This window comes from Dreissena polymorpha, chromosome 6, assembly GCF_020536995.1.
Source record: "Dreissena polymorpha isolate Duluth1 chromosome 6, UMN_Dpol_1.0, whole genome shotgun sequence".
Lineage (NCBI taxonomy): Eukaryota > Metazoa > Mollusca > Bivalvia > Myida > Dreissenidae > Dreissena > Dreissena polymorpha.
In genome coordinates, this window is record NC_068360.1 from 10,657,349 (window position 1) to 10,663,204 (window position 5,856).

A 5,856-nucleotide genomic window follows, 5' to 3' on the forward strand; every position below is an offset into this window, starting at 1 on the left:
TTTAGTTCGATTAAATTTAAAGTACTAACTACGTACATGTATGTGAAATGCTCTTGAGTTCGTTTCCTGGGCCTAGAACCAGTACTTGGGTGTCTCTTGGAGATTTCTTAAAAATGCTCCCACACTGGGGATCAAACCAGTGACCTCCAGATCATTAGGTGGACACCACATCCATTACACATCAGCGACCTTTAATTAGTAAATTACTTTAATATTGCAGCATTATATAATGTTATGTTGCTACATATTTTTGGAAAATGATTAATGTGCAGTACTAAATAAATCTAAATGCATACAATTTTAATTGTGTATATTGTGTGATTATTCGTTACAAATTCCCTTTTACAGGTATACTGGATTATGAAAGACTGATAAACATAAAATTGACAACTCATCTCCCCAACGATACTTTGTGTGGCTCATTCTCAGAACAAACCCATAGTCAGTGAGAAAACTACAGTGTAAAAAGACCACTTGATTGTGACAATTATGGCTGACCATAAAAATGAATTGGATACTGTTTTAAGCTTCACTCTACTTTGTCTGAAAATAAAAGTCCTAAATGATGTAATAGAAAATACATATTTAATTTTTAGTTTTACAAGGATATATATATACATACATATATTATAATATCTTTTTATCGATGGCCAATCAATTTAAGTTTAACTAATATATACATACACATTTTATACATGTGTATGCTTTGATTTTTTTTCTATTGAAGCCAAATTATTATCCCATTAGATAGATAGATAATATCACAGCAGTATTCCTATTTTGTCTGCAAGTACTGCAGAAATCATGGATTATTATTTTACTGAGTCAGCCTTAATCTTTATTATTAAAAATGTTAAAACAGATTAAGATGTGCATTATACAATTGAGGATGCATCAAGATTAAAAAATGGTACATGTATAAATTAATAAAGAATCAATAACAATCAGAAACTGTGCATTTTTTTTCAGTATTGTGTGAAAGGATTTGAAGTAATGATGTGTTTTTGAAATATGATTTATGTGAATTTGAATAAATATATAAAATTTAGTGATTTTCTCAGACAAAAACTGTTAATTACATACTAAAGTATTCAGAATGTATTATTGTAATATTCATTCGAATTTTTTAGTACAAAAAGCACTTTTCCCTGGCATTTGTATTTATAGTAATTGCATATTTTATAATTCTGACAGCATTTATAAACTGTGTTCATGCAAGCATGAACACGGTTTCATTTTTTGAGTATTTAAACAAGAGGGCCATGATGGCCCTGTATCACTCCACTGCTGAAAAAAGGCTGAAACAAATTTCTCTGCATGTGCAAATACTTAAATATAGGCCCTATTTAAGCACATGTACACTTTTGTGACCTTCTGGGCTGGGTCAAATTTTACCCCAGGGGCCTAATTTGAGAAAACTTTGTAGAGGACTACTATATCTCACTACATACAAAATGTGGTAGCCCTAGGTCCTAGAGTTAAGGACAAGAATATTTTTAAAGTTTTCACAAAATAAGCAAGATATAAGCGTATATAATGTTCAATTTTGTGACATGCGGGTCAGGATCAAATTTGACCCAAAGGGCATAATTTGAACAAACTTGGTAGAGGACTATAAGATGTTACTGCATACCAAATTTGGTAGCCATAGTCCAAATGGTTTTCGACAAGAAGATTTTTAAAGATTTCACAAAATAGGCGCTTTAAAAGCGTTTATTCAATTTTGTGACCCCCCGGGGCAGGGTCAAAGTTGACCCCAGAGGCATTATTTGAACAAATTTGGTAGAGGTTTAATAGATGTCACTACATACCAAATTTGGTAGCCCTAGGCCCAATGGTTATGGACAACAAGATTTTTAAAGTTTTCACAAAATAGGCCCCATATAAGCGTATGTTCATTTTTGTGACCCCGGGCAGGGTCAAATTTGACCAAAGGGGCATAATTTGAACAAACTTGGTAGAGAACTATAACATGTCACTACATACCAAATTTGGTAGCCCTATGCCTTATGGTTAAGTACAAGAAGAGTTTTAAAATTTTCACAAAATAGGCACTATATAAGCATATAATTGATTTTGTGGCCACCGGGGCAGGGTCAAATTTGACCCCTGGGGCATAATTTGAACAAACTAAGTAGAGGACTATACAATGTCACTACATACCAAATTGTGTAGCCCTAGGCCTAATGGTTATGGACAAGATTTTTTTTAAGTTATCACAAAATAGGCATTATATAAGCATATGTTCAATTTTGTGACCCCCGGGGCAGGGTCAAATTTGACCCTAGGGATTAAATTTGAACAAATTTGGTAGAGGACTATTAGATGTCACTATATACCAAATTTGATAGCCCTAGGCCGGATTGTTATTGACAAGAAATTTTTTGAAGTTTTCACAATATAGGCCTTATATAAGCATATGTTCAATTTTGTGACCCTCGGGGCAGGGTCAAACTTGACCCCAGGGGCATAATTTGAACAAACTAGGTAGAGGACTATAAGATGCCACTACATACCAAATTTGGTAGCCCAATGGTTATGGACGAGAAGATTTGTAAAGTTTTCACAAAATATACCCTATATAAGCATATGTTCAATTTTGTGACCCCCGGGGCAGGGTCAAATTTGACCCCAGGGGTATAATTTGAACAAATTTGGTAGAGGACTATTAGATGTCTCTACATACCAAATTTGATAGCCCTAGACCCAATGGTTATGGACGGGAGATTTTGAAAGTTTTCACAAAATAGGCCTTACATTGTATTTAAGCAAATTTTCAATTTTGTGACCCCCAGGGCAAAGTCAAATTTGACCCCAGGGGCATAATTTGAACAAATTTGAAAGAGGTACACCCCAGGAACATTCCTAAGAAATTTCATCAGAATTGGACCAGTAGTTTAGGAGAAGATGTTTAAAGGAAAAGTTTATGCATGGATGCACGATGGACACAGGACCTTTGGCCAGTGGTGCTAAAAATCAAATTAAACATTTAGTTTTGATTTAAAATCAGTTTTTATATGCAAGTGTCTATTTCACTTATAAATTAAAACAGCATATTATTCATTATTGAAAAGATTATTCCAAGCTTGATGTCATATTTCAACTTCGCATAGTGTAGTTAATTGAACATTGTATTGAACTGTATGGGCAGCTATATTTTTTAATTTATGTATGTTGTATTATACAAAATGCATTATTTCTACCACAAGTAGACCATATAAAGCCTACTGCTACTAAATAGGCACTGGTATGAATTTGACACTGTTTTTGATGCTCATACAAAACTTTAATTATTACTACACTTTAGTATATTAAATATTTTCAAGTTTTTGTTCAACATTTTTTGCAAAAGAAAAGAGTGTCTTAATGCATTTGAAAATATACTTAAAACAAACTAAAAATGCATTTTAACATACCTTTTTCTTGGTAAAGTGTATTTGGGATGATAAAAAATACACTTGAAGAGTATTAATGCTGGAAAAATGCAGAAAAAAATACATTTGTTTCTGTTAGAAGTGTGTCTTGTCTGCATTTTTAAGTGTATTAAATGCACATCAAATGCAGATAAATACAATGCCAATACTGTTACATGTATTGTAATGGACATAAAATGCACTTGTTCTTGTAATTAAATGCTTTAGTGAATTGAAATAACCTTTTATAACGTTTTAACAATTAATAATACCTTTTTATATAAATTTTCTTTTGAAATGTGACACTTAAATGATTTTTGCACCACTAGTAAGAGATATAATTTGTGCTCATAATGCTTTATCATTACACTACATAATATCATTTGTTGTATGAAAATTACCCGTAAAATTCATGTGAAAGCTCAAGAGATCAATAGCAGCGTGCTATACCCTGCTCCTTTTTACATGACTTGATGGTATTTAGTCCCCAATTCTACATGGCTAAGGGAAAATTAATGTGCAGATTTGACAAATAAGTCTTTACTGGGATCCAATAGGCAGACTTTCATATTACTTGTATTTAATTTAAATCATGATCTGAATTGCTCTTTGGCAAATCTTTGTTGGTCACAGTATTCAAATGAATTTTGTTCACTTTGTAGTGATTATATTTCCTATATTTATCAGAAAACATCTTTCTTCAAAAGTTTTACATGATTGGTTGATTAATTTAGAAACAAGATCAATGCATCATAACATAAAATGAAAAAATGTGTAATAGTAAAAATGGCAGCAAAAAAGCACTAGATTATCTGCCTTAAATCTGAGACGATATGTTGATGTATTGGAATTACTCATAAATAATGTGCTCCATAGTTGTATAATTGTATAGTCGCATGCATGAGTGGTGTCAATGTCACAATACTAATTAAAGCCTATAATTTACTATAACAATTTGAAGTTTGATGTGAGTGTTTTTCAAGATCTGTTATATATAATTATATATACATGTATATATATATTGTTGAAAAGTTAACATGCAATAAGTTTACTGTAATTAAGTGACAAATAGTTTTACTGATTTGGTTGGATGCATATATGCAGATATATCATGGTTTGTGCAGAGGACAATAGCAAAATCAAGAGCTGTCTCCGTAGGATGACATACGCCCCCGATAAACGCTTTAATAGAAGTTATGAGCATTTTTCAAAACCTAAAAGCCGACCCTAAGTTCAAGGTCAAAGGGGTCGAAATTTGTGTGTGTATGGGAAGGCCTTGTCCATATACACATGCATACCAAATATGAATGTTACATCTGAAGCGACATAGAAGTTATGAGCATTTTTTCGAAACCAAAATGCAAAGTGTGACGGATAGACAGATGGACAATGCGATCACTATATGCCCTCTTTTGGGTGCATAAAAATGTGTTTCACATTGTTTTGGTAAATTAGTAATGTAGTTAAAAGAACAGAATCATCAATTATAAAGTTATTGATTATAAAGTGTTGCTGGCATATTTTATGCATTCATCTAGCTATAAGAAGGTCCCTGTTTTATCCCCACTGGCACCGAGTGAGGGTTCTCAAAATCTTTAAACAATATGAATAACTACATATAGGGTCGAGAGCCTTGTTGATATGGGGGCTAAACACCTGAAATCAAAGCGACCCAGGTTAAAGACCGAGGCCAAATAAATAAACCAGGACAGAGGCCGCATGAGCCTGCTATACTCTGAACAAGTATTGTTTCTTCTCAGAAAACTGGCTTAAGTGTCTTACTAAGCTTTAGACTTTGAGTTTCAGTGCATTTATCAATCTAAAATAAATTGGTCAAATTATAGCTAAAGAAACTTCAGCGTACAGTTTATATAGTATTGACAGACCTGTAAAGTCGCGCCAGTCAAAAATCATAAAAAGCGACATTTAAAGTTATGGTAGCCAGAACTAGTCTAATTAAATAATAATTTGTAAAAAATAAACATTCTGCACAAATTCAATTATTTACTTTACCTGTGTGCATGAATCATTTCAGTCTTGATGGTTAGTGAACTATGTCAAAAGCACCATATCCATGAAACACTTGTTTTTGAATAGTGCAATGTTCCATAGAAATGATGCTGATGATTATTCTAAACGATGATGAATTATTAGATACATTTCTAAATTCCATTTCCACCAACAATTCGGTTATTCAACTACCAGTTCACATGCTTCATACACAGTTGAAAATAACACTATTTCACTCAACAACCGTGACACATGTACTCAACTTTTCAACTTTTCGCAATTAAAATTGTCTTCTACTGTTATTGTTGTTGTTGTACTTTTGAAAGTAGTTCGAAACATGGCGACCATTAACCCAGAGATTGATTTATGAAATAAATCGTCTGCTGATCCAGAGTGGGATTAACAGTTTCGAAGTGGGCGATTGTCGACAGTT